The following is a 15,904-nucleotide window of genomic DNA, read 5'->3' as shown; positions in this document are numbered from 1 at the left end:
TCAACACAATAAAATAATATATTCATCACAATAAAATAATATTTTTACTATAATAAAATAATAATATTTTTACTACAATAAAATAATATATCATCACCATCACCACCACAGCACAAACATCCTCCTCTACCACCACCACCGGCCACCAGTCCACAGCAGGAAAGAAGGAAAAAAAAAAAAAAAAAAAACACCAACCCAAATCGAACCCACAAATCCACAACCACCACCAGCCACCAGTCCACAGCAGGAAAAAAAAAAAAAAAAAAAACTCAACCCAAATTGAACCCACAAATCCACAACCACCACCACCACCGGCCACTAGTCCACAGCAGGAAAAAAAAAAAAAAAAAAAAAAAAAAAAAAAAAAAAAAAAAAAAAAAAAAAAAAACCCAAATCTCCGATCGCAGCGTGATACAACCATTGGCGGCGTGAAAGAACCAAATCCACATGCAAGCACTCCGCAGCAGTCCACAGCAGGAAAAAAAAAAAAAAAAAAAAAAAACCCAAATCTCCGATCGGCGGCATGATACAACCATTGGTGGCGTGAAAGAACCAATATCCATATGCAAGCACTCCAATCAGCGGCGAGCTCCATGGGTTTCCCAATCAGGCACACCGATCGGCGGCGAGCTTCGTGGGTCGGTGATCGGAGTTGAGAGAGTGAGACCGGAGTTGAGAGAGTGAGCTTGAGTCGAGCTTCATGGATCGGTGACCGGAGTTGAGAGAGTGAGACCGGAGTTGACAGAGTGAACTTGAGAGATGAGAGTGAATGGAGAGAGAGAGAGAGGCATGAAAGAATGGAAAAAAAAAAAAAAAAAACGGTAAGTGTATTATTTTAATCAACCAACCGAATAAAATATAATTTTTTTTTTTTTTTGCTCTCAGCTACAGTGCACATCTATATATAGATGTGCACTGTAGCAAATCATCTAAAATTTTAGCTTTTGCCTTCACTGCTGCAGTGTTAATTTTGTGTGTGTGGAGCTAAATTTTAGCAATATAGCTTTATACCTCCTCTGCTGTGAGTGCTCTAATGGGTTTAAATGGCATCTAGAGACTAAGGACCTGTTTGGCATGAACAGTTTTTGTTGTTTAAACAATAATATACGTATTTTCATAATATTTTTCCACTCACATGTATTTTTATAACACTTAAATAACATTATTAGAAATCTATTACCAAACGGTGTTCAAGACTTTTTAAAAGTTGTGGATTTGAGCGGTATTAGCCCAAACTTCAAGGTAGTTTAGTGAAATTTACCCAAAGTAATAATGTACACTACTCCAATCTGTCTTTTACTCTTTCGGTGTGTGAGTGTGAATGTGATAAGAATGAATGAAATTAAGATCTTTAACTGTAGTTAAAACGACATGTCGTTTATTTATTTATCTACCTATTCACTTGTTCATGCTGTAAAGATTCACATGACCATTTCATCTTCCAAAAGTCACTTAATTCTTCATTCTTGGCTTGGGCCTCATACATCTTAAATAAACCACCTCTTCAACAAATAAATTAATCCTTATTTAGACAACAAACATGCATATATATAAGTTTAAAATATATATGTACGTACGTTCACACTAGATTAATTATATAATAATGTTCACCACAAGAATTTGCATTGGCTAGTTTCATTTCTAATGTGTCATTAGACCCAAATACCATGCATATTTCCATAACTATGACTTCCAAAGTGCTTTCTTCGATCAATCACATTACATATATATATATATATTATAATATCAACAGCTTAATTATTCACTACCTCTAATTAAATCGAAGTATATACATACCTTCCCTATAAATTAGGGAACTCCCTCCTCTCGCTCATATACACAAACCACACATAACATAAGCAAACCATATATATATATATGTGGCTATCAAAAACATGTTTATCCTACTGGTCCTCACAAGCCTCTTGGCAAATGTGACTGCAACAAGCAGGGGCCTAACATTAAAGTCAGAATTCAACATTGTTCCAGCAGCAAGCTTGGAAACAATTAATAATGGAGCTCAAGTCAATTGCTGGGTTGTACTCATGGAGTTGAAGTTTTGCTCAAATAAGCTTTTCTTCGTTATACTTACTGCCCAAAACAATCTCAGCCTTGGCTGTTGTCATGTCATTACCACCTTCACCAATAACTGCTTCCCTTCCAAGCTTACTTCCCTTGGTTTCAAACCTAAGCATGAAGGCAACGTATTGCAAAGTTTATGTGATGCAGTTCCAAGGCTTGTAACGACTTCTGTTGTTGGTTCCATGCAACAATATCCATGTCGGACTATTTAGATGATGAAAAACGAGAGATCAATGGTGTCATCTTTAAGAAAAATTATTAGTTATTTCCGGAGCATAGCTAACATGGTACTTCACATCAATAAAAACAAGTTACTTTTTTTTTTTTTTGAGAATCCGCCCCAAAAAGAGAAGGGGCTTACATATAATTGATAATTTCTGCAAGATAATCGGCATAAGAAATTACAGGAACTTCCTCCATCCAAGTACGAAAAGGAGAAAAATTACAAGTTGCTCATGCCAGACTATGAGCTACTTTGTTTCCTTGTCTGCATGTATGCTGGAAAACTAGGCTCTTGAAGTGCACAGATAGGGCCTTTATGTCAGAAACGATGTGTCCAAAAGGTGCGGCAGAATAATCTTCACTCTTCATAGCTCGAATTGCAATTTCAAAATCACTTTCCAGGATGACATGATTAAAACCAAGCTCTTTGGCAAAGATAAGAGCCCTCCACGCTGCTAACACTTCCACTATCTCCACCGAAGTGGGTAGAGGAATAACTTGTGTCAATGCAGCCATAACTAGACCACAATCGTTACGAATGATGGTTCCTACTCCTGCTTCATCACTCCCCTAGAAAACAACTCCGTCAAAATTGGCTTTGACTCACTCCGTAGGGGGAGGCATCCATTTGGTGGGACTTCGGGCTGGAGGAGGTTTTGGAGGTGTAGTGTTGGCTTGTTGAAATTCTTGTAGGGCATTTCTAGCCATTGAGTGTATCAGTTTCAGGTCAGCCACTTCCTCTCCCATTCTCAATTTATTTCTCTTGAACCAAATCTGATATGCTAACATTGCAAACAGGTCAGTGGGTTGAGACTTCTCCATACACATGCGAAACACTTCCAGGAATGTCGAGCACTCACTAGCTTCACTCTTTAGCAAACCAAAATGCACAGCCCATTCCAAAGACCCTTCCATGTGCTCTTAGACTGAGACACATTTGATGATCTAACATTTGAACTCATCTCTTCATCCACCAGGAGTCTATACCCGACCTTAATCGAATATATCCCATCCATATTGCTCGGCCAACACAGCTTGTCTTTAGCAACATTGAAGCTTATGGGAATTGATTTGATCAGCTTGGCTTCATGAGGCATGAAATTATTATCAACTGCATCTTCAATCCAGCACCTCCTCTCCTTGTTAATCAATATTGATACCTGAGCATCACAACCAAAGAAAGTTAGAGGAGATTGAATTCTGGTGTATTGGGGGTCCAGTAGCCATTTGTCTTTGTAAATGAGGATGTTCTTGCCATTTCCTACTCTCCATTGGGCCCCCTTTTTTTTATGACCTCTCGGCCTTTAAGAATACTCTTCCAGGCAAAGGAACCTTTATCTTCCTTCGCATAAAAAATAGGGCCATTTGGAAAAAATTTTGCTTTGAAAAACCTATGGAAGAGAGAGGTCTTATTTTCTAGCAATCTCCATACTTGTTTTGCCAACATTGCATCATTAAATTTCTGTAGTTCCTTGAATCCCATACCACCAAAGTATTTTGGAAGGCATAATGAACTCCACTTCGACCAATGTATCTTCCTTTGGTTTCCGTGATGGCCCCACTAGAATTTACGGATCATCTACTCTATATCATTGCATAATGTGATGGGAAGTTTGAAGTAGCTCATGGTAAAGGTTGGGATAGCCTGCACCACCACCTTTAGCAACACTTCTCGCCCGGCTTGGGAAAGGAGTTGTTCTTTCCAACCTTGTAACTTGGCCCACACCCTCTCTTTGATAAACATGAGACTTACCTTTTTGTTCCTACTCACGAGAGTAGGAAGACCAAGGTATTTTTCATATTGTTTGACCTCTTGAACCCCAAGGTAGCTTGTGATCTGCTCAATGGCTTCTGTTGAAGTTGATCCTCTAAAAAAGAGAGAGGTCTTTGACCTGGTAGTACAAATAAGGCAAACAATTGTGTGTTAGGTTGGGAAGCTTTTGGTCTCCTCTTTCATATCATGCCTTGGATGTTTTCTATTCACTACAAGAAAAACGGGCTATTGCGGCGGGCCAGAAGCGCCGCTAAAGGTACATGTGACCTATAGCGGCGGGTGATATTGCGGCGGGCCGCCCCGCCAGTGCTGCAGTGCCACTATAGGTCAATTGCGGCGGGCGAGAAAAGCGCCGCAATAGATCTCCCATTTAGCGGCGGGCTAAAAACCGCCGCCATATGAGGTTGTGATTCGGGTCAAGGGGCCTTTTAGCGGCAGGATAGGCCCGCCGCTATATGTCGTCACCTATAGCGGCGGTCAATAAGCGCCGCTATAGGGCTTCTTATACAACGTACGCTATGTACCTTTTAGCGGCGGTTTCGCCCGCCGCTATAGGTTTTTTTTTTTCTTTTTCTTTTTTTCTATTGGGTTTTAAAACCACATTTCTATTACAAATAACCTATAATAATTAATTTTAGCTCCACTAAGACATTAGGAGCACAACAATGAACAAAATGCAACCTAATACAGCAAAAAATAAATAAATAAATTTGATACATATGGTCCTTCATGTATGGTTAACTGCTTATCTATAATGATTTGTTTGCAATAACATGCAAATTGCATTTCACATTATCTACTCAAAATGTTTTTATTTCTTATTTTAATAAGTGGAACTCACAAAAATTGAGAGTTTTGCACATTATTTCTAAGTTAGTCTATGATCATAATTTTTATCTTATTCTTTCTGGCAATTATTTACAGATTGTTGTAACTTCCAAATTGATCTACTTTTTTTTCCCACTACTCACAAACCAATGAGATTCAAACACACGAGAAAAAAAAAGTGCAGCAATTATTCTTATCACTTTTTCTCACTATAAAACCAACATAGTTTTTCTTTACACAATTTTTTTAAGTTGTGAAAGTGTAAGCCAATAAAGTGGTAAATAAAATTTTTATTAAAAAAAAAAAAAAAAATCAAGCATTCTTGTAAAAAGAAGATAAAGATTGGGTTTTGTGTCAATACCTTTGGGATTTCTGACTCTAGAACGAACTGTGGCATTTGGCTGATCCAAGTTACAAAAGAAGCAAGTAGACCTATAGATTCATCATTTAAAAACCATCAGAAAAGTTGAGATAGAGCGGCCAATAGCAAAGATTTTAACTTTAGAGGACTTTGACTTTTCCTTGAGACCCATTAATTACAGATGGTGAAGGAAATTTAAGAAAGGATAGAAATATCAACATAATGCTTTTCAATGGATGCACCATTCTAGCACCATATTTTAATTTGATACTACCTACACAATATATCTAAGCCCACTGCATCATTATAAAAACATAATCATGCCTTTCAAACGAAAAAGAAAAGTTATCATGAAAAGCTACTTTCATATCAAGCACAAGATTTGTACATCTTAACTTCAAGAAAGATATATAATAAAAAGCCCTTCAAGCATTCAAAAACAATTAATCAGGACTTCCCAAAGGAGGTACACCATCCCTGAGCTCATAAATTATAAATCCCAAACCTTGACAAACTCTATTTAGGTTTCCTATTCCTGAACTCAATCACCTCTTCAATCTTCAAGTAACGATATATAATTTAGCAACAATAGCTCCTTAATTTCAATTCTAAGCCAAAACCTTGACTAACTCTATTTAGGTTTCCTATTCCTAAACTCAATCCCCTCTTCAGTCTTCAAGTAACAATATATAATGTAGCAACAATAGCTCATTAATTTCAATTCTAAGCCTATAATTAGTAGGAATTCAATGTGACAGCTAAAGGGATTGCAAATTAGTAAGAAGATAACAATTTAGTTTTTGGTCCATTGGAGGCCTGTTGGGCAAATAGTCCCATTTAGCAATATTATTGCAATTTAAGGGCTTCATACCTTTACTTGTTTTGAACTGCCACGCTTCCCTTTCTTTGAGCCAATTATCGTCTTAAACCAATGTCCAGAACCCATCCCTGCTATGAAGAATTTGTGTTTAACTCAACATACCCCTAAAAGTAATTCCAATGTAGATCTAGTCAAAATCAGCATTGAGAAAACAACATCAAGTTTAAGAATTTATAACATTTAGTTTTTCTTTTCCTCTACTACTCACTACTCAGCAACCAACCAGACAATCATCAACAGGATGTTTGCGGCTGCCACATCTTGTTAGTAGTTATAAAACAATCACAACTCAATTAACAAATACAAAAATGATATGAAACAACTCCACAAGATTTCAAACTTAACTAAATTGGAATCAAAGAGAAGGAATCATAATCTTATAATAATATGCAAGACAGCTTTCACCAATTGATTATATACCCACCAAAAATTCAATAGTATATCAGACCACTAAATCTGTCTGGTTTAGTGGTTCTTTCTCATTTTCATTAGTGATATTAACATGAGACGACTACATCTCTTTCTAGGATTCTCGGTCCCTGCCATGCTTTACTCATTCATATGAGTACTATTCTATTTGCCTATAGTACCTTTTCAAGTAGAATTCCATAGTAAAATTCCATAGTAGAATTCCATAGTTAAAAAGAAAAAAGAAAAAAAAAGTCTACAATCCAAGTTGACTGAGACTTTCCTAGCTATATAAGACAGATTCATCTTTTAATAAGTTGGGTTATATTCCTATATGATGCCAAATCTATGTGCAATTAATGCACTCTATTCAAGTCAATTTTCTAACAAGTTTTTAAGCATATATGACTACAATAGCAAAGGAAGAAAAAGGAACCCATATAGCCGTATCAATTGGAAGTAATAAAACCGATAACAAAGAAACCGAAAATTCAAAGTAAAAAAGTAAACATACCGCTCCAGATGATGACTATAAGGCCTTTATGCAACCATTTTTCTGACAATCACATGGTATCCCGAACAAATCACTGCCTGTGTCTAACACCACCAAGAATGATTAACTCGGATTCCCCAAAGAAACATTAGCATAATGCAAACTAAAACATCAACAAACATAGAAAATAAATAAATAAATTAACCAAATAAAATAATAAAGTCAGTACACCTAACCTAATTGAAACAAACAGTTTGGTCACCCAGGAAAATTTAAAATAATAAAAAAAAAAAATTTCATTTGGGGTCTTTTTGGATAGGCTGGGAGACCACAAAAAGTTATAACTTTTACTTACAATAATACAACTGGCCACTAAAAAACAACTCTTTCTCTTATCGGGAACCAAAAATATCTCCTGTAAAATAAAAATAAAAATTAAAAAAACCAAAAAATATCATATCAAAAGCTCACTAAAAAACACACACACACAAAATATATATATATATATTAACTAAAAACATATATTTGAATGATTATTTGAGGAGTGGAATAAGAATCATACAATCCCAAAGAATTACTGAGGAGAGTGACGTTTCCAGCGGAGAAAGCAAGAGGCGACTGGTCATTAATGGAGGCGAGGTGGCGGCCACGAATGATGCCTCTGTTTAATTTTCTTTAAAATATTGGGCTGAATTCAATGCAATTGAAACTTACCTTTGATGACCAAATACGTGGGCCAAGTTTCAGCATTCAGTGTCAGTTAGCTTATCATGGTTTCAGATTAAAAGAATAAAAGAATCAGGCATGTCCCAGCATTCAGAATAAAAGAATCAGGCATAGTTTTAGATTAGCTTTTCATAACACTCACAACAAAGGGCTTCAAGTTTCAAACTATTCAGCAGTAAACCTACTAGAAATAATGTGTACTTAATGCTTATATAAAGTTCTAAAAGGTCAAAATAAAAAAGGTGCTTACACCCAAACACCTTGACACTAGATGTTTGAGCTTTGCCTCAAAGATTTCTAGACAATGACCCAAGGAGCTTAAACTTAAATAGCTTTAAAAACGAGTACTTTTACGAAAACTACCCAGTACAATAAGCAAATAGTCTGAACCTGCCTTAGCCTTCAAAAGGATATATTTACCGTCATGACCAACACAAAAACATAAATAAAAACTACAATAACCAGATGCCATTTTATAGTACCATAAGGGGTGAGTTTCATGTAATACCTGTCTCAAACGCAAGAGCTGCAAGATCTTTCTAGTCTTTAGGTGCATGGCATTGATACTGTAAGTTCCAAATTCCAATAATAAGAACCTGGTGATCTACCATAAAGATTCATGTAACGGAAAAATCAAACAGGAAAACTTACCCACGAATGCGAATGATAAACAGGAGCTTCGCCTCTGGGTCAACATAAAACCCACCTTTCAAACACAAGCACAAACCCAAACCTATAGCCAAATGAGCACAAGCAATATACATACCCAACTCTGAAAATCCCAAATCAAAAAATACTTATGGATTCACAATCAACCAAAAACAAAAACCCCAATTTTTTTTGAACCCCAATCCCACAGCCAAACATCCATATCAAAGCACTAACCACAAGACCCAATAGGGAAAAAAAATTGCAAATCAAAATCACATTGCAACCTAAACCCCAATGGTATATTCAATCACAAAATATGAAATTCAAATCAATTATTTTCTTGTAATGTATTTATATGAAATTTCTACAATTAAAACAAAAAACTCACCGATGGGTAGAGGAGGTTCCAGAAAACCCACACTCTATATATTGAACTAAAAACCCAAAAACCCAAAAACAAAAAATACAAAATAAAAATTACAAAGGGTAGAGGAGGTACTAGAAAATTGGCAGTGGAGGAGACTAGCGGCGGAGGTGGACATGAGAGGAGGAAAGGGGAAGAGGAGTAGGGCGGCGGAAGTGGTGGCTGGCGGCAGAGTAGCAAGGGTGAGGGAGAGAGTGAGAGACGAGGATGAGGGAGAGAGAGAGAGTCGAGAATAAGGGGAGAGGAGGTGCGGGCACGGCGATGGCTAGGGTGGGAAGTGGCCGCGGCGGCGGAAAGGCCTGGTGAGAGAGAGAGAGAGAGAGAGAGAGAGGCGAACATGAGGGTGAGGGTGAGGGAGAAAGAGAGTGACGGCTGGTGTAATGGGTAAGAAGAGAAAAAATTAAAACCCTAACCAAAGCTTATTGTTTTTTTTTTTTTTTTGCTCTGGTCTAATCGTTTCGTTGTTTTCTTTTTATTTTTTCTTTGTATTTGCTGATATGCTTCTTCTTTCTTTTTTTTTCTTTTTTTCTTTTTTTCTTTTTTTTTCCTTTGCCTTTTCTTTATTGTTAATAAGCCCTTTTTGTTAAGTTTTCTTTTTACATTTTTTTTCATTTTTCTTTCCTGGCCATGACGGGCATGACATGTTTTTTTTTTCTTTTTTTTCTTTTTTTAAGTTTTAACTAGATTTTTCTATTGATTAAAGTTTTAAAAAAAGTTTTAATTGGATATTTTATTTTTTAAAGAATAATTTTTTTTCTTTTGTATTGGTACTGGGCATGATTTTTCATTTTCTTCCTTTGTTTTTTTTTTCTTTCCTAAGTCTAAATGCATTAAGTGATGAGTTGCCTCACAAAAAAAAAAATAATAATAATAATAATTTCAATATAATTTAATACTTCCAATTATTTAAATATAATTTAATATTAAAAATTAATAAAATATAATATAATACTTCAAATTAATAAAATATAATTTAGTACTACAAATTAGTAAAATATAATTTAATAATTAATATATTAAAAAAAAAAAAAGGCCAACTTACCCCCCATTAACGTAAAAAAAAATGACTGAACAAGGTAAGGTCAATTTTACTTCTACCAGAACAAGGTAACCTATTTTAGATCACAAAGTACACGAGTGGTTTAACTCAACAGAAAAAGAAAAAAAAGGTACACGCAATTGACGTTGGCTTAAAACATATTAATGTTACGACATATAATTACAAGTGATAATATAATTTAAATAAAAAAAAATGTTTAGACGAAGAGTTTAGATTGTAGTTAAATTAATATTTTTATCAACTTAGAAATTATAAGAGAAAAAAAAAATTATATTTATTTAAAAAAAAATTTTAATCTGCAATTTGGTGAAGTCACTTGGTCATTTTATTAATGAGCTATGAAATAAAATTTAAAAACAAAAAACAATCACATATACTCAATAAAATTCACCACACAACTTTCTCAATATATATATATATATATATATCACACAACAAAAATTATCACACGCTCTATCTTATTAAAAATTAAAAAAAAAAAAATATCATAGCTATTATTAAATTTATGTAAGAATTTTAATATGTGACTAACTTCGTTTACATTTAAAAAAAATAATATAACTAATTGGATGGTCAGATTGAGTAAACATAACCATACAAGTACACAACACATATCCATCACATGCCATTCTTAGATTTGAAATCTAACTGTTGGATTTGAAGAGTGTAATGAAAGTTTAATTCTGGTAAATTATGGTCACAATCAAACGGTTGGATTTAGAAAATGGCGTGGTCAATAACATATTATTGAATGTTACACTAACCAATAACTTATTATTGAATTCATATTTTCAAAATCCAACCATTGGATTACATGTGCTATATGTTATTAACATGCATACCAATTTTCATGCCAATTGGATGTAATTTACCATTTGATCTGTAAACTCATCTTTTATGCGTTATGTTAAACTACAAAAACTTGAATTTAAACAATTGATTGATAACATAGTTATTAATCTTTAATCACCTTGAAAATTTGTAAGCGTGAAAAATATATGAAGATAATGTAATCTAACGATAGATTTGTCAAAATTCATATCGAATTAAGAAATATAGCGTTGGGTTCAAGTTACACTTGATGTAACTCTAAAAAATGTTACACCAACCAATAACTTATTGTTTAATTCATATTTTGAAAATCCAACTGTTGGATCACATTTACTATTTGTTCTTAACATGCATGCCAATATTCATGTCAATCGGGTGTAATTTACCATTTGATCTTTGAACTCATCTTTTATACGTTATTTTAAATTACAAAAACTTGAATTTAAACAATTGTTTGATGATATGACTATTAATCTTTGATCACCTTGAAATTTTGTATGCATGAAAAATATATGAAGATAATGTAACCTAACGGTAGATTTGTCAAAATTCATATCGGATTAAGAAATATAGCGTTGGGTTCAAGTTACACTTGATGTAACTCTAAAAAATGTTACACCAACCAATAACTTATTATTGAATTCATATTTTGAAAATCCAATCGTTAGATTACATATTCTATATTTTTTTAACATGCATGCCAATTTTCATGCCAATCGAATGTAATTTACCATTTGATCTTTAAACTCATCTTTTATGCGTTATTTTAAACTACAAAAACTTAAATTTAAACAATTGATTGATGACGTGGCTATTAATCTTTGATCACCTTAAAATTTTGTAAGCATGAAAAATATATGAAGATAATGTAATCTAACGGTAGATTTATCAAAATTCACATCGAATTAAGAAATATAAGGTTGGGTTTAGATTACACTTGATGTAACTCTAAAAAATGTTACACCAACTAATAACTTATTGTTAAATTTAAATTTTGAAAATCCAACCGTTGGATCACATTTACTATTTGTTCTTAACATGCATGCCACTTTTCATGCCAATCGGGTGTAATTTACCATTTGATCTTTAAACTCATCTTTTATGCGCTATTTTAAATTACAAAAACTTGAATTTAAACAATTGATTGATGATATGACTATTAATCTTTGATCACCTTGAAATTTTTTATGCATAAAAATATATGAAGATAATGTAATCTAACGGTAGATTTGTCAAAATTCATATTGGATTAAGAAATATAGCGTTGGGTTCAAGTTACACTTGATGTAACTCTAAAAATGTTACACCAACCAATAACTTATTGTTTAATTCATATTTTGAAAATCCAACCGTTAGATCACATTTTCTATTTGTTCTTAACATGCAAGCTAATTTTCATGCCAATCGGGTGTAATTTACCATTTGATCTTTGAACTCATCTTTTATGCGTTATTTGAAATTACAAAAACTTGAATTTAAATAATTGATTGATGATATGACTATTAATTTTTGATCACCTTGAAATTTTGTATGCATGAAAAATATATGAAGATAATGTAATCTAACGGTAGATTTGTCAAAATTCACATTGAATTAAGAAATTTAGGGTTGGGTTCAAGTTACACTTGATGTAACTCTTAAAAATATTACACCAACCAATAACTTATTATTGAATTCATATTTTGAAAATCTAACCGTTGGATCACATTTTATATTTGTTCTTAACATGCATGCCAATTTTCATACCAATCGGGTGTAATTTACCATTTGATCTTTAAACTCATATTTTATACGTTATTTTAAATTACAAAAACTTTAATTTAAACAATTAATTGATGACATGACTATTAATCTTTGATCACCTTGAAATTTTGTATGCATAAAAATATATGAAGATAATGTAATCTAACGGTAGATTTGTCAAAATTCACATCGAATTAAGAAATATAGGGTTGGGTTCAAGTTACACTTAATGTAACTCTAAAAAATGTACATAAACCAATAACTTATTGTTGGATTCAAATTTTGAAAATCCAACCGTTGGATCACATTTTCTATATGTTCTTAACATGTTTGTCAATTTTCATGCCAATTGGGTGTAATTTACCACTTGATCTTTAAACTCATCTTTTATGCGTTATTTTAAATTACAAAAACTTGAATTTAAACAATTGATTGATGACATGACTATTAATTTTTGATCACCTTGAAATTTTTTATGCTTGAAAAATATATGAAGATAATGTAATCTTACGGTAGATTTGTCAAAATTCACATCAGATTAAGAAATATAGCGTTGGGTTCAAGTTATACTTGATGTAACTCTAAAAATGTTATACCAACCAATAACTTCTTGTTTAATTCATATTTTGAAAATCCAACCGTTGGATCGAATTTTCTATTTTTCTTAACATGCATGCCAATTTTCATGCCAATCGGGTGTAATTTACCATTTGATCTTTAAACTTATCTTTTATGCGTTATTTTAAATTACAAAAACTTGAATTTAAACAATTGATTGATGACATGACTATTAATCTTTGATCACCTTGAAATTTTGTATGCATGAAAAATATATGAAAATAATGTAATCTAACGGTAGATTTGTCAAAATTCACATCGAATTAAGAAATATAGCGTTGGGTTCAAGTTACACTTGATATAACTCTAAAAAATGTTACACCAACCAATAACTTATTGTTGAATTCAAATTTTGAAAATCCAACCGTTGGATCACATTTTCTATATGTTCTTAACATGTATGCCAATTTTCATGCCAATCGGGTGTAATTTACTATATAATCTTTAAGTGGGAATGTGAAAAAAATAGATGGAAATTTAAAGGTCTATTGCGGCGGTCCTACCCGCCGCAAAAGGAGTACATATTGCGGCGGGTCGTTGACCCGCCGCTATAGCCGAGTTTAATGCCGCTAAAACAGGTTTATTGCGGCGGGTCATTGGCCCGTCGCTGTAGTGCGCCGCAAAATACTAGAGCTATTGCGGCGGGCACATAGAACGCCGCAATAGATCTCATGTATAGCGGCGGGCCAAAAAAAGCGCCGCAATAGGCAACCTATAGCGGCGGTTTTCGCACCCGCCGCAATAGGCCCGCCACAATAGTTCAGTTTTCTTGTAGTGATTATAAAATCGTGTAATAATGCTTCTTGGATCTTGCAAATGAAGCATGTAATTGACAACTATGTCTAATAAAAAGTTATTTTAGTTTACTTTTTTTTTTTTTTCGTATCAATTAAATGATAATAATGGCCATGGTAATGATCCCTAGAGGTAAAGATTGCTATGAAAGAAACAAGTAATCATTATTGTTGTTGTTTGTTTGGTTTTATTTTATTGTTATTTTTTTAATATTATTTTTTGGAAGAAAGAAAGCCCTAAAGCTATAATTTTAATGACATTTTTTTTTTTTTTTTTTTATATCTGGTGTGCATTTGACTCTCGCTTAAAAAAGTCAACTTATTTTACTATTCAGCTTATTTTTACTATTATTCATGGGCCTCATTGTACTATTTGGTACTGTGGGGCCCAATAATTTAAGGGCCAGGCCCAGTTGCTCTTGGAAAATCCGAAGGCCCAAGCCGAGGAGAGCTGTGGCCCAAGCTCTACAATACAGAGCACAAAACAGTTTTGGGAGGCAGCCGAGGACAGTTCAGTCCTCGGCAGATCCAGAATCCCACCGGAATAAAGGGGTAAAACTGGTATAGGAACGAATTTGTAAGGAGATCCAAAATATCTTGGGGGAAGTTATCCTTACTACCCTTCCAGATAAGACTCTGCACCTGACAGAGCCGTACTCTGCAGCCTTATCAACCATCCCCAACAATTCTGGGATTAGACTGATGGGACAAATATCAGTCTTGTAAAGATTGACCCTACACGTGGACGAAGGACAGTTAACGCAGACGAGTATAAAAGAAGAAAGTAAGTAAATCGAAAGGGGGACTCCCATTCCACCTCCAAAAAAGGGAGACGATCTGGGTGAGAACATCTCAACAACACCTGAGATTACAGAAAAAACCCATCGTCGGGTAACCGGGGTAAGACCCTAATGGTCCTCGGATCAAGTCCGAGGAGGCCCATCCCATAGGATGCGATGCCGTAGGGCTTAAACGTTCAAGCCCAAATCCTTTTTCTACACGAATTCCTCTAAAACCAGGACCGGGCACCGCCCCGTGACCAACGGCTAGCTTTTCAAGCCCACTCTCTACAAATCATATTGTGAGGGATCTTTCATGTGCGAGCCCAACATCCTTATTGGGCCGCCAGAGAATTGTGTCCTTACAATTGGCGCCGTCTGTGGGAAGGCTTGCGCGTTGGCGCAGGTGGCGGTGGAGTCAGCTCTCTAGCAAGCAGAAATTCCTAGGGCTTCCTCCGACTCCGGCGACATACAGTTGTTGCTCCGACATAAGTTTCTGCTAGGGGCTACGCCTTACAGTGCCGAGGGCGCGGGCATCTCTAGGGGCTTCCGGCCTTAAGCCAACTTTCCCCGCCCTGGTATAGGGGCTTATGGTCGAAAAGTAAACCGAATAAAAGAAATTTTACAAGTTTTGGACAGAACCAAGGCCTTGCATGGTCCTCGGACTCAAGCCTATGGGGAAATCAAGTACAAAAAAGAAAAAATCACAAGTTTTGGACAGAACCAAGGCCTTGCATGGTCCTCGGACTCAAGCCTATGGGGAAACCAAGTACAAAAAAGAAAAAATAACAAGTTTTGGACAGAACCAAGGCCTTGCATGGTCCTCGGACTCAAGCCTATGGGGAAACCAAGTACATAAAAGAAAATCCACAAGTTTTGGACAGAACCAAGGCATTGCATGGTCCTCGGACTCAAGCCTATGGGGAAACCAAGTACAAAAAAGAAAAAATCACAAGTTTTGGATAGAACCAAGGCCTGCATGGTCCTCGGACTCAAGCCTATGGGGAAACCAAGTACAAAAAAAAGAAAAAATTACAAGTTTTTGACAGAACCAAGGCCTTGCATGGTCCTCGACTCAAGCCTATGGGGAAACCAAAAAAAGAAAAAATCACAAGTTTTGGACAGAACCAAGGCCTTGCATGGTCCTCGGACTCAAGCCTATGGGGAAACCAAGTACAAAAAAGAAAAAATCACAAGTTTTGGACAGAACCAAGGCCTTGCATGGTCCTC

General features: G+C 34.9%; 1 long non-coding RNA gene across 4 annotated transcripts; it reads right to left on the bottom strand.

Annotated features, from left to right (window-relative positions):
* Positions 1-4,710: 4,710 nt before the first annotated feature.
* On the bottom strand, positions 4,711-8,869 carry LOC115993649. Of its 4 annotated transcripts, none has more exons than XR_004093039.1 (6): positions 8,814-8,869; positions 8,426-8,507; positions 8,283-8,340; positions 7,070-7,211; positions 6,139-6,251; positions 4,711-5,338 (listed from the first exon to the last, which is right to left on the bottom strand). It is a non-coding gene; the product is annotated as an uncharacterized LOC115993649 (long non-coding RNA). The 4 variants fall into 4 exon arrangements; XR_004093038.1 differs by lacking the exon at positions 8,814-8,869 and adding an exon at positions 7,404-7,463 and having other exon boundaries at positions 7,070-7,152; positions 7,611-8,340; positions 8,426-8,758; XR_004093036.1 differs by lacking the exon at positions 8,814-8,869 and having other exon boundaries at positions 8,426-8,757.
* Between the last annotated feature and the right edge of the window lie 7,035 nt (positions 8,870-15,904).

Source organism: Quercus lobata, chromosome 6 (assembly GCF_001633185.2).
Source record: "Quercus lobata isolate SW786 chromosome 6, ValleyOak3.0 Primary Assembly, whole genome shotgun sequence".
Lineage (NCBI taxonomy): Eukaryota > Viridiplantae > Streptophyta > Magnoliopsida > Fagales > Fagaceae > Quercus > Quercus lobata.
This window is presented reverse-complemented; position numbering and strand designations above follow the sequence as displayed.